The sequence below is a fragment of the Ovis aries genome, chromosome 7 (assembly GCF_016772045.2).
Source record: "Ovis aries strain OAR_USU_Benz2616 breed Rambouillet chromosome 7, ARS-UI_Ramb_v3.0, whole genome shotgun sequence".
Taxonomy (NCBI): Eukaryota; Metazoa; Chordata; class Mammalia; order Artiodactyla; family Bovidae; genus Ovis; species Ovis aries.
In genome coordinates, this window is record NC_056060.1 from 60808246 (window position 1) to 60822045 (window position 13800).

General features: G+C 41.3%; 1 protein-coding gene across 44 annotated transcripts in view; it reads right to left on the bottom strand.

The window, feature by feature from the left end:
- The window catches only part of SEMA6D (semaphorin 6D), a 645898-nt gene that overhangs the window by 32713 nt on the left and 599385 nt on the right, over positions 1-13800 (bottom strand). For 8 of the 44 annotated variants that reach the window (XM_060418634.1, XM_060418641.1, XM_060418623.1 and 5 more), the window contains exon 2: positions 1-66. The exons of 34 other annotated variants lie outside the window; for them this stretch is intronic. The gene's annotated coding sequence lies outside the window, so the exon portion shown is untranslated. 2 more of the 44 variants (XM_060418628.1, XM_042252510.2) reach the window with 1 other exon arrangement.

The following is a 13800-nucleotide window of genomic DNA, read 5'->3' on the forward strand; positions in this document are numbered from 1 at the left end:
CTTTGGAGGGAAAAGTATGGCTGGCTTTCCTTTTTATCATCCACCCTTATCACAAACTCACAGCTCCTTGATAAAAAGGAAAGATTAAAAATTCAGGGGAGATGGAGGGTTGGAGGTCTTTTGTATAAAGGATACGGGGACAAAAGTGGGCTTACAAGGAGATTCAGCAGAGAACTGGTAAGTGGTACTTGGAGAAGAAAGATGGGAGGAACCTCAGAATTTCCTCCAAAGTTGTGTCTACACCAAGCTGGGGGATGGAGAGCTGCCTCTTTCATGCTTTACATGCTAAGGTCCTAGTCAGCCCTCAGGGTGGCAGGAAATCAAGGAGCAGAAGCCACCAATAGGCATGACCCTCAAGCCAAGGGAGGTGGGGGCATTCCTTTCAGAGGTGCCCTAATCCAAAATTCCCAGGCCCTAAGTTCTGTCTCGAGTGATCCTTTACGCCTTCTCTGCTTACTGTGTCTTTTGCAGCATCCAGCCTGCCCAAGGGAGAAGAGATGGAGGCCAGAGGAACAGAGGGATCCCAGGGCAAGGTTACTATTCACATGTGCTGGATTCTTCAGCCTCCCACGCTCTTAGGCCGGCCCAGTGCTTCTATGGAGGTGAGATAAGGAAGCATCACTGCTGACTAACTCACCATGGTGTTTTAAAGGGACAAGTGAGAAAATGAGAGTAAAAATACTCTGTAGATTGTAAAGGTGCTATACGTGTGAAGTAGTAGTGTTATTATCAGTGCTTTATTTGGTCCCAGTCTGCAACAGGACGGTACACGGACATTGCTTCTACTTTGGTTCAGATGAACCTTCCCGTTTCCCTGGATGCAGCTACTCTGCAAGCTGAGGGCGCTGATGGGCTGTTGACTCTCGGCTCCTGCTGTTCTCTGGACCAGGGACCGTTTCCATGACTTCTCTGATGGCAAGTTCCTACTCATTTCTTAGGACTTTTCACCAATTTGAACCCTTGTCTGTTTCTCTCTTTTTGCAACATTCCATCCATTTTGACTGTGGGTTGACCACGGTAGGTTGCACTGACCATCTACAAGTTTGTCTTTCTTTCTGATGAGAGTGAGTTCCTGAAAGGCAGGATCTGAGACTTCTTAGTGGAAATAAGTTCATGGGCCACTACATGAAATATTTCCCATGTCCACTTCTCTAAGACAGCAGCGTTTGCCGAGTAACATACTCCTCTTTTATTTTCATGGGACATACCTGGAGTTCCCAGTAACAGGCACATGCTAGAAACGGGAAAAGTGGAGATGATTCTGAGCACAACAAGCCATGGTTGAATGCTAAGGAAACACGAGGCACTGTGCTAATAACACTCCTTAGGAAGCCGGTGCTATTTTCCCACATTTTCAGATAAGAAAATAAAAAAGGTAATCTGCCTCAGGTCACAAAACTAAATAGCAGGGCTTAAGTCAGTTGGACTCCAATGTCTGTGGTCTTAATCACGACACCAGAAAAAGATAATGCAGAAGAAACGGAAAGGAGAAGAGAAAGGGGCCTTTTTAATTTATTAAGAAAAGCATAGTCATATTTTTAGCTTGCTTTTATTATTGTTATTTGAAGAGATAAACAGCATTCATGTCTTCTAGTCTAATGACCTAGCAGGTAACTGCAGCAGACAAATAAATAAATAAAAGATTTTATGAAACAACAAAATAATAAGAGGACTTTTATGCAGGAAGTGAGCAAAGATCCTGTCACCCTAAGTCGTGGGAGTTGGTTTCCACCTCTTCTTCCTACCTCCACCTTTGAAGTGGCCAGGGCCTTTTCCTTACCATCTCTGACCCAGCATCAGAGTCTTCGAGCTGTTTCTGGTGTGTGTCGGGGTGGGAGGGGTGGCGAGGTGACAGGGCAGGGGTCCAGTGGGGACCCACCTCCAAAATCAGGGAACCTTCTTATTCAGGTGCTCCTCCTGTGTGGACACAAACTGAGGGTGGAAAGCCCACCAGGTCCCTCTGCTCCTGGGTCTCCAGAGTTAAAGAAAGCTTTCCTTGAGAATTCCTTCCTGGAAATGTCCAGCAGGCCAGGCAGCATGGATGTGGCAGGGAGCACATAAGAAGGAAAGTCTGCGCCTCTGAAGGCTCATCTACTTCTTTTCTTTCTATTATCAATGACCAATAAGAGAACAGCGGAGAGGAAACTCTTATCCATACTCCATCTCAAACCTGAGAAACAGCTGGAAAAAGGGGGTCAATATGGAAGCCCACAGAAGGAGCCATGAGACGACAGCCCATCTTCTACTGTGCCTGAGAATAAACACCCCCATACAATTCATTGAGGAAATGGGGTTTAAGGATATTCTGGTTCTACTACCCATTAGCTATGTGACCTTGGAAAACTTACTTTGCCTTGTACCTGTAAAAAATAGAAAACAAGTAGACTATCTTAAAGGAATGTTTAGGACTGGTTACAGGCTTAATATTCAGAAAATCTTGAAAAGTGTGTAGGCAAATAAGTGAAGTCTTAGCTATCATGGTTATTGCTGTTAGTATCATTATTGACATAACTCTGGGTTTGTCAATAGAGTTTCTGTCTTCCCTGCCCTGTGATAATCTAATCTTTCCTGAAGACCACCTCTGGTGATTTCAGCGTCTTCTATGGTATAAATTCTGTCCCGGAATCTGCCAGCACACCAGATGATACACATTTTACTGGTGTAAATGCACCAAATATACTTAAAGTTGTTATTTTTTTTTTTGAGATGCATCACATATTCAGGCCCACTTCTAATAGCTGTCTTGGAAGAAAAGAGCCATGACATAGATGATTAAAAGCCCTGAGACCTGGCTTCCTAGGGAAGGGTGGGGAATGGACAGAATGCTGCTAGTGGAAAAGTTAGTGAAGAGACACAACCCAATGACTGAATTCCCTGCTGTGGGAAAGGTGAGTTAAATAATTGGAGAACTCATTCCTGGAGTATTCTAGAAAGCAAGGGTAGAGATCAATGCTATAATACCTCCCAGACTATGATGTTTCAAATATCTAGATTCTTAGCCTCTCAAAAACATGGCCCCCAAATATCATCTACTGCTCCCATTGAGAAGTGGGCACATAGATCCCTCCTTTGAGTCTCGGATATGACTTGCCCGAACAGAGTAGAATATGGTGGAACTGATGTTTTGTCGCCTGTATGTCCAGAAGGTAATGAGTGGGCAGTTTCCAATTTCTGGTTCTTCAGATACTTTTTCAACCCAGCCACCATAATATGGGGCTTCCCAGGTGGCACTGGTGGTAAAAAAATAATCTGCCCGCCAAGGCAGGAGACACAAAAGACTCAGGTTCCATCCGTGGGTTGGGACGATCCCCTGGAGTAGGAAATGGTACCCCACTTCAGTATTCTTGCCTGGAAAAGTCCATGGACAGAGGAGTCTGGTGGACTACAGTCCATGGGGCCACACAGTCAGACATGGCTGAACACACACACACACACACACACACACACACACACACACACACACACACGCCATAGTACGAGGAAGCCCATGCTGTTTATCAGGTCTTCATGAAGAGGCCCACGTAGAGAGAGACTAGACTGTGGGTTAGTCTCTGAGACTAAGGCTCAGCCCTAGTTGACCTCCCAGCTTATAGGCAACACACATGGGCTTCCCACATGAGTGGGCCAATTTTGAAATGGATCCTCCAGCCCATAATTGAGACACCCTACCTGATTTAAAGTGGACCAGTGCTGAGCTCTGCTCAAATTGTAGATTTTTGAGTCGGATGAATGATCGCGATTATTTTAAACACTCAGTTTTGCAATGATCTCTAACGAAGCTAGATAATTGATATACTGCATGTTTTGGGGAGAATCCTCTCCTAGATCCTTTAAGGTACTCTCTGGGGCCTGAAATACTGCTTTGTTTTGCTTTTTCCTCTTGGTCCAGCTGAAGACTGAAATTAGCTGTCAGAGCTGAGTATATGGCAGAGGCACAGGAAGCTGCTGGTCCGAATGTAGATGCTCACACAATTCCCAGCCTGCAGATTGTCTAGGTATCAGCAGGACTGAACTTGTTCCTAAAAGGTCTTGTCTCAGTTTCTAAAGAAACATCAGGCTTCTTGTTAATAATCAGGAATGCAAATTATATCACCAAGGTGTATTTTACAAAAGGCAAATACATGTCTTTTTTCTCAAGGATGATATATAATGTTAATTGGAATTGATTGATATATTACACATGGCAGGGTAAAAAAGTTACAACATACAGAAAACAATTTGTCAGTGTGTACACACATGCTCCCATCCATGTATGCTAACAATACTAACCCTGATTCAGTGATTTTTGCTTCTTATACTTTATCCTAAGCAAAAGATCTAAAGAAGAACAAGGAAGATGCTTATTTAACATGGAGAAGTAGTAAAAATAAAAGTACATTATACCAGGCTCATGGAATATCATGCAACCATTAAGATGATAATAATGAAGACCAGTAATCCTTAGTTTATGATGTAATACCAAATGGGGAAATCAGAGTATAAAATTATATGTTCATTAATTACTACTCTATAAAAACAGAGATACATATTGACAAATGTTAAAAGGGAATAAAAGTAAAATAAGCTATTTTAGGATTTTTCCCTTTTAAGAATAATACTTTTAACATTATAAAAGGAGAGATTGAGCGATGATCCAGTAAAGATATAAAATCACTCTCCAACCCAAATAAGCTAAACATTTTCCTGATGAAGGCAATTATTGACCTGTTGACCAAAGCCAAGAACTAATACTTGGATCCTGTGGAATCTGTCTCTTAAAACATTATTTTAGATGATAATGTCTTAGAAAATAAGTCCTCTATAGTTTTATATATCATTTTTACACTCTGGGCATCTAATAAAAGAAAATGGAGGTAATTCAGAGATTTCAGTTAAGTCAGCATATCATAATTTTGGCTTTGCTTCCCACCCCGCACCACCCCCGCCACTTTTAACCTTCAATTTTTTCTTTCCTAGGCTTCCAAAATATAAAGTGCTAAAATAAAACCAGCAACAACAGTTTCTACTTTTAAAGTGAACTTTAATCTGATTTTCACAAAGATCCACCCCAATTCAAAATCACTGCTGTACTCCTGGTGCTAGTAAGATGGTGTTTGTCTTTTGCATTAAAAATTAAGAATTCTAGTCACATAGGAGAAAGAAAACCTGGTTTAGACTTCTCAGTGATCAAGTGCATGCCAGTAAAAGCAAAAGGTAATTGATTGCAATTGTGTCCTTGGATATTTAAAGCCAAACCCATTTTTACCCTGGTTGTTTAAACACTGGCTTTAAGGTCTCCTTTCTCTATCCTAAAAACATGCACAGGAAAATGGAGAAGAAAGACCTGGCTCACTCAAATTTCAAACTTCCTCTTATAGCCCGGTGAGCGGAGTGGCAAGAAGGATGACTTCTCTGCCAGCCTTCTTGCTGGAGTCATCAACCTACTTCACCATGAGCCACATAAGTGCCATTCTAAGCATTAAACATACTTTCATTTGTGTGTGTAGCCAAACATTAAATACACATTTTCCTAAGCTAATGTCCAAGCAGAGCTGTTTACAATTTACTTTAAAAGATAAATGGCTGCTGGAACATTGAATCCATTTCAGAATTTGGTTACATTGAGCCATTTTTCTTAGTCATAAAATAAATTCCATAGCAGAGAAAGATAATTCCATAAATCTGCCTCTAGGTATTAGAGCAACAAGAAGTCAGACATCAGCTCTATCTGTAGCCCTTTTTGAATGAGCCCACTCAACACTAATATAAATGTAAACACATCAGTCAGCCAGTCATTAGGGGCTCAAGAAAAGTCTTGGGAGCTAAAGTACAAAATCCTATTTGGTTCCAAGGCTCCTAAGTTAAGCATCTTATTGCACACAGACAATAAAACAGGCAGAAGTCAAGATGTTCTCTACCAAGATAAACTAAAATTAAATGAGGTTAAATTAAATTAAAATAAGTGAATAAACAACCGCTAAACTGAGTAACTTTTAGGAGGCCCACAGAGATGATACTTCCAGCTCTCAAAAGTCAAAAAGATTACTATTCTTTTTCTCATATACACACCTTAAATTGAGTTGTTTAAAAGAATCTACATTAACACCTCTTGATTAGTGTCAAAGTAAAAACTGCTTAATATTTAAGTGATGAAGTCTGTAGCATCAAGATTTTGATTTTAATTGGCCCGTGGTACTGTGGCTTACACTGGAGATGTTTGTGGGCTTTAACATTACAGAACAGCCTCCCATCTCTGTACTTAAACAGGCCAACAACATGTTTGGAAAGTGGAAAAGGTCCACTTAAATGATATAAATGTTTAGATGGGTGATGAGAGACACTTGGAGCATCAAATTCTCTTGCGGTCTAAAATCTGCTCAAGTGGAAGGTGGCTCCAGGCAGAAATGAAGATCTATCTAAAAATGATAATTGCTACATCTCAATTAAAGTTGTTTTTCTTTGATAGTCTTTATTTGATACATATTTACTTATCAAGTTGGTAGCTCAACTTGATAAAAAACCTGAGTATACCTGAAATCTGTGCTTCCCATTAAACAGCTATAAGTTTTAATACAGAGTTTGCAAGTGTTCCAAAGTGTCATAATGACCAAACCAGAAAAATCATGGTTCTCACACAGAGTAAATGCAGATTCATTATTGGTGCCTCTTTCCTGAACCCTGGAGCGACTGGGTCTCCACAGAACTAGATATTTGGGCCACCATAAGTAGAGTAGCACCTTTTCTAAAAGTTAAAACTAAGTTTAAGACTACCCAGAAATTGGGTCATTTGTAAAGACATGGATGGACCTGGGCTTCCCAGGTGGCACTAGCGGTAAAGAACCTGCCTGCCAATGCAGGAGGTGCATTAGGACACGCATTTGGTCCCTGGGTTGGGAAGACCCCCTGGAGGAGGCCACAGCAGCCCACTTCAGTATTCTTGCCTGGAGAATCCCATCAACAGAGGAGCCTGGAGGGCTACAGTTCATGCAGTCACAAAGAGTCAGACACAACCAAAGTGACTTAGCACGCACACATGGATGGACTCGGAGACTGTCGTCAGAGTGAAGTGAGTCAGAAAGAGAAAAACAAACATCGTATATTAATGCATATATGTGGAATCTGAAGACAACTGGGAGAGACGATCTCACGTACAAAGCAGAAATAGAGACACAGGCTTAGAGGACAAATGTGTGGATACCAAGGGGGAAAGTGGAGTGGGGGATGAATTGGGAGGCTGGGATTGACATACATACACTATTGATACTACGTATAAAACAGATAACTAATGAGGACCTGCATAGCTCAGGGAACTCTACTCAGTGCTCTGTGGTGACCTAAATGGGAAGGAAATAAAAAAAAAAAGAGGGGATATACATATGCATATAGCTGATTCACTTACTGCACAGCAGAAACTAATACAACATTGTAGAGCAACTATGCTCCAATAAAAATGTTAGAGAAAAGACTACACAGAATAGACCCAGAACCAGCATTCACTTGGCACCACATTGTGGGGTCTGTTTTAACTGGTCAGTGGCCCATGCCAGTGGGCTGGCTAAATAGTTTATCACCTTGTAATATACAAAACTGAGGCAGTAAATTAGAGAACTCTCAAGGATGCCAATATTTGTATATTAGAGTTTTAAAGTCTCAGATATAGATTTTTTTCCTAAGCGTGGCAAAAGTCCTGGAGTGAGTTACATCTCCTCTGGGATATCAACATAAAATCTATAGAGAGGAAAGGACAGATCCAAATGAAATGAGCAGAATAATTCCAGCACTGAATCAATTTGATTCTATGTTATAAAATCACCATACGGCATGTAGGCCTAGTCTAGAGGTCAAAAGTTTCAGCTATACAGCTCAACTTCTCAAGAAGAGTCCTTACTTCTACTTTTTTTTTTTTTTTTTTGATCTCATATAATCCCTATACCATAACTTTAAGTTTTGAGAGTCTAGTCACCCCAGTTATAACCCAAACCCAGGCCTGATGTCATCTGACACTCATGTCTTACACTCTCTTGAAGTGTGCAGATTATTAGCAGTGGCCCTGAACACCATGTCTATTCTGCATCAATTTACAACTGAGAGAACCAAGGCCCAGGGAAATTATGTGCCTTGCCTGAGCGTGCAGACCCAGAAAACGTGCCTCTTTCCAACGCATGTCTGTCCACTCAGATGCTACAGAATAAATGGCATTGGTAAAAAAGGAGCAATCAGGAGAGGCTACATAAGCAGGGACCAGTGCAAAATGAAAACGGGGGCTCCTTATTCAAAAATTATTAAGAATTTCAAGACGGCTAGAGGAACACATTCTAGGCACGGGGCCAACTGTGACTGCACAAGTAACACATCCATGGAACCGATCCTAGCTGCAGCTATGCCAGCACTTACTGAACTGAGACTCTTTGAGGCCAAGGGGAAGAACGTCCCTTTGAACACTGAATAAGCTAGAAAATGATCTATCATGTGGAAAAGTGAACGAATGTGTAGGAGAATGAGTGAAAGAATGCAGCTAGAAAATTACACCTCAGACCCAGGGACAGGTTGAGTTAATACAGTAAGTCACCCTGAGAACTTGGTCCATTATTTAAGCGACACAATTCACAATCTGAAAATACTTCACAACACAAAAAATTTCCTAGCCCCAGCATAAGGGAGTTGCCAGTACCATGTCCAAAATGTGAACATCGAGGTTTACATGTGGTAGTGTTACAATGCTTTTATGTGCTCAAGAGATGCCAGCTTCTTGGCAGAACTGGTCTTGTGTTCTTTTTCTCTTTGTGTTTAGAAGTAGCTATCCAGATATATTTTACAGAACCTATCCGTGTGCAAAACTACAAAATACTTCAGATGCAAGTATTTCATATATTGCCAAGCATCCCTGATTTGAAAACAGTAGTAACAATAACAACATGACAATTTGTTGAGTTTTATTATGTCAGATACCATGCTCAGAGCTTTGCATTTATTTCTCCTGAAGAAAGACCTCAAAACATCAAACTGTGAATGAAGGAGATATATTATCCTGATTTTCCAGTGAGGAAATCAAGGTTCCAAGAGTTCGAGTGGCACATTAGACAGAATTTGCCTTTAGGACCATCTGGACTCCTGAAGACTGATAGTTCTTTGGAAGGTTGGCTATACACAAAATAGCAGAGCAAGGGCTACGGCCTGCCTTTAAGGAATGAGACTTTTATCTGATAAGGACTGAGTGAAGTTTCACTTTGGTGAGCAAAAATGCAGTCATAAAACCCTGAAAGTAGAAATTTCTGATATTGAAAATCTAGGTGGTTAATTTTATAGCTTATTGCAAATTTGGATAAAGACAGGAAAAGGAGAAGCCTCCTCACCTATCTTTTATGGGGCTTTAGAATCTGATTCACTGCATTACTGTAACAGAAAAAGAGGCTGAACTGTATACTCAAGAGCGAAGGAAGACTTCGCCAGGCTGAGATTTCCACTCAGGTGGTCTGCAATATCTTTCATGAAGGGACAGAAAGGCAAAAATGTGGGTGACATTCATGATGACAGACTCACATGTGTCTCAGAACTGAGGAGAAGAGAGTTAATGTTTCTCTCTCTACCTCTCCAGCGTGGCTTCATAATTATGGCTTGTATTTATTGTGATGTTTCAAAGTATAAATCTAGCAGGGGTATCTTACGCCTCATTTAAAACAAGCCATAGGGAAGAAAAAGAAAAAAAAATATGAGAGCAAATTCATTTGATATATCCTGTCCACTTTTTTGTAGCATTGCCCACCAATGTCATAATTTTTACATTTTTTAACTGCCTAATTATATGAAAGTGCTGTTCCAGGGATGCAAATTTTTTTCATAATGGCAGAAAAATATTTCTGGCCAAAGGCCAAAGTTTTCTAGCTTGTAAGCCCTCATGAACATGTTTACGTGGGGTGTATATAACATGCATATATAACAATGTATAAAAACAAATTCTGTTGTTGTTCAGTTGCAAATAGTTTGTAACAAAATGCTGATTTTGAACATGTTTTCAATAATAAACCAGTCTCTTCCCTGTAAGTTGATCATAGTGGTCCCATTCTCTGCCCAAGACTGCTGACTCCTTGGAAAATACCCTGATGCTGGGAAAGATTTAGAGCAGGAGGAGAAGGGGATGACAGAGGATGAGATGGTGGATGGCATCACCAACTCAATGGACATGAGTTTGAGCAAACTTTGGGAGATGGTGAAGGACAGGGAAGCCTGGCATGCTGCAGCCCATGGGGTTGCAAAGAGTCGGACATAACTTAGTCACTGTACAACAACAACAAAGAAATGGAAAGAACTGGCAAAAGTAATCATTATCAAGTTTACTTATCCATTGAGTTACTTATTTGCCTTCTCACAGGTCAGATGATTCAAGCTCTGTTCTGAGACATCGCGCCAGATGGCATCTGCACTAAATACTCGTCAACCTATACAGAGATCATTAATGAGGATGGCTTCCAGGTGGTGCTGGTGATAAAGAACATGCCTGCCAGTGCAGATGTAAGAGACTTGGGTTCGATCCCTGGGTAGAGATCACCTGAAGGAGGGCAAGGTAACCCACTCCAGTGTTCTTGCCTGGAGAATCCCATGGACAGAGGAGCCTGATGCATTTCCAGTCCATGGGGTCGCAAAGAGTCAGACATGACTGAAGCGACTTAGCATGCACATATGATTGTTTTAAGGGAGATAAATGTCTCAAAAAATTAAATTAAAGATGGCAAATGTACTGTATTGGGACTACCGTGCACTCTATTTCGCATAGAAGACTCTGCAAATCAGTCAAGGTATCCTTTTTCTCCCTGACCTTAGATGCAGCCCCACACATTTCTACAACACACGATGCAAACAGCCTACTACCAATCAGGCTTGGCCTCTCTACTTTGAAACTCATTTTCCCTGCCTGTCCTATGTGTTCCATGGGGAATGGCTCTTCAGGGATGTAACTGAAAATTACAGGGAAATTGTGCCATGGTAGCGTATCAACCCCTGAGAGCTGAATGAGGTGCAATTACTGCTAACTGAAAATATTATCTATATATTTCTGAAAATTGAGTAAAAAAACTATATTAGCAGCAATGAAGTTTTAAGTGATCTTGAAAGAAAAGGGCAAAGTGTTATAAAATGTAAATGGCAATAATAAATTTGAGAAGTGGGGCTATTTGTGTGTGTGTGTGTGTGTGTGTCTTTGTACAGATGGTTATATGCACATTCATGAGACGGGTTCATATTTTTTGAAATCACCAATAGATGTGATACTGTGTGGCAATTAAAATACGAAGATAAATATAACATTAAGGAATGCTACTACTAGAAAGAAACTTGGACGTCATTTAGAGTCTGTTTGATGCCCATCCCAACCTCACTTTGTTCTAATAAGAGCACTAGGGCCACAGAAGGCCTGGGCTTTGTCCAGAGATAGCTGGTTGGCTAGTAGTGTTGCCAGGCCAGGCTTCCAGATTCCCAGCTCTGTCCTCTCACTCCTTTTTAAACTGCTCTGATGGCCTTTTCAGTGATGGGACCATGTTTTGAACTTTAAAATTACATTAAGCCTCACAAATTAGCTATTAAGCGCGTGGCAGAGAAGCAGAGAGGACAAGGAAAGAGTGAGGGAGAGATCTCTGATAACTTCCCACACTTTCTATCAAACACAGCATCTGATTTCCTGATTGACCTCTGAGGACATGAAAGCCTCACAAACTGGACATGGTTTTGGCTGTGAGTGGGCAGGGTGACTGTCACCTGAGGAACCACATCCGACGGGCCAAGAGACAGTGTCAGAGCCAGCAAAGGAGAGCCTGGTTATCTCCATCACCTCTGATCGTCCATCCTCTGCTGAACCAGTAGCTTCATTAAAACCCCTTTGTACAGTCCTCCAAAATGGTCCCCTGGTCCCCCACTCCTTCTTTGTTTAGTCACCCCATGAAAGACAGCTGGATTTAGGAACCCTTCGATTCAGTTATTCAGGTAAATAATATTCACCCTCCTAAGAAAAAAGTGAACAACTGCTCACAGAATGCTTAGGACAAAGTAGGACATGAAGACCAGTAAGGTTAATATTTTTATTGTTACTATTATAATGATTTAAAAGCCCCCAATTGACATTATAAAAGTAACATGGCCCTCCTCACTACTTACATTCTATGATTTTATTTCTTTCACTGAATGAATCAAGGAGATTTTATAGTGAGTGGTTTGACATCATGGGCTTTGGAGTCAGACAGGTTTGGGCATGAATTCTGACTCTGCCACTGTGTGCTCCTAGCAGGTACCTAATTGTACTGGACAGAATAATGTTCCCATTCATCTCCAAAGATGTCCATGCCCAATCCCGAGAATCTGTGAATATACTATAATATATGGAAAGAGGAATCTTGTATATGTGATTAAGTAAGGGATCTTAAAATAGGTGGATTTATCCTGGATTACATGGGTGGACCCAATGTAATCACAAGGGTCCTTAAAAGGTGGAAGAGGAAGGCAGAAGAATCCAAGGAGACATGACTATGGAAGAGAAGTCAGAGTTATAGGATGGCTAACTTTGAGTTTGGAGAAAGGGGCCACAGCAAAGAAATCCAGGAAGCCTACTAAAAGCCGGAAAAGGGAAGGAAATGGATTTTTCCCTTGAGCCTCTGGAAAGAACACAGCCCTGCTGACACCTCGACTTTGGCTCAGTGAAGCCCATTTGGGACTTCAAACCTCCAGAACTGTCAGGTCAAATCCCTGTTGTTTAGACATCTAAGTTTGTAGTAATTTGTTACAACAGCAACAGAAAACTAACGGATGCTCCTGGAGCATCCATGCCCTTATCTAAAAAATGGGAGTAAAAAAAAAAATATGTGCCCCAAAGGGCTGACATGAGGATTAAATAAGAGAATGTAAATAAAACTCTTTAGTGCTTGGCAGAAATGAAGAACTCAATAAATGTTCACTGCCATTATGTATGATATCATTACACAGAGATGAGTTGGCTATGTTATGATTGTGATAAATGGTGATTCCATAAAGTGTAATTCATTGTATCATAATGATCCCTTACTTTTGAGTGGCACTTTGGTTTTTATGAAGCCCTTTTATCAACACTGTCTTATTTGATGCTCATTTTAACTGCGAGTCCAAGGATGAGGAGCCAGAGCCTCCGAGGGGGACAGTGCTTCCCTTAGGTCACTCAGAGAGCCCACTACTGGCCAAAGTTAGGAGTCTGTCATTCCAGACACAGCAGGCTGCCGATTTCATCATGTGGCTTATAGAAATGTACACAGAGGGTATGGAGACTCTTGAAATGAAACAAAAATGATAAGGCCAAATGATGACGGGGTTGTTCATCCCACACAAGGCCATTTCCCATGTGGTCTCATCCAGCGGCGTTTTTTGCCCACGCCTTCTGCCCCAACTCTAGCAAGTGCAGCCTGCGGCTTGTCTCAAATGCATGTAGTCAATTGTGCAAAGCACAAGGGAAAAGATCTCATCCTGACCGCAGCAGGCAATCACCTGATGCCCTGAAGCATGAAGTTTGATTACCCTTATCTCAGTTTATCATTAAATCAAAGACTGTTGCTACAAATACTGGACCAGGACTCCATTTATGAAATGATATACGCCAGTCAGCAGAAGTAAGTGAGTGCCCTTTTTCTCTCTTAATTTCTGCTTACCGGGAGGATCCTTTGCAAACTACGAAAAATAAAAAGTCTCTTCAGCTTTGAGCAGATTTTATTACTCTCTTCACTCTTTCATGAGCTGGCCGGGTTGCCTTTGGCTCCTACGAATTCTCCCTGTGTTGTGGGCAAGAGGTTTCTGACCTACTACCCAGTGGCC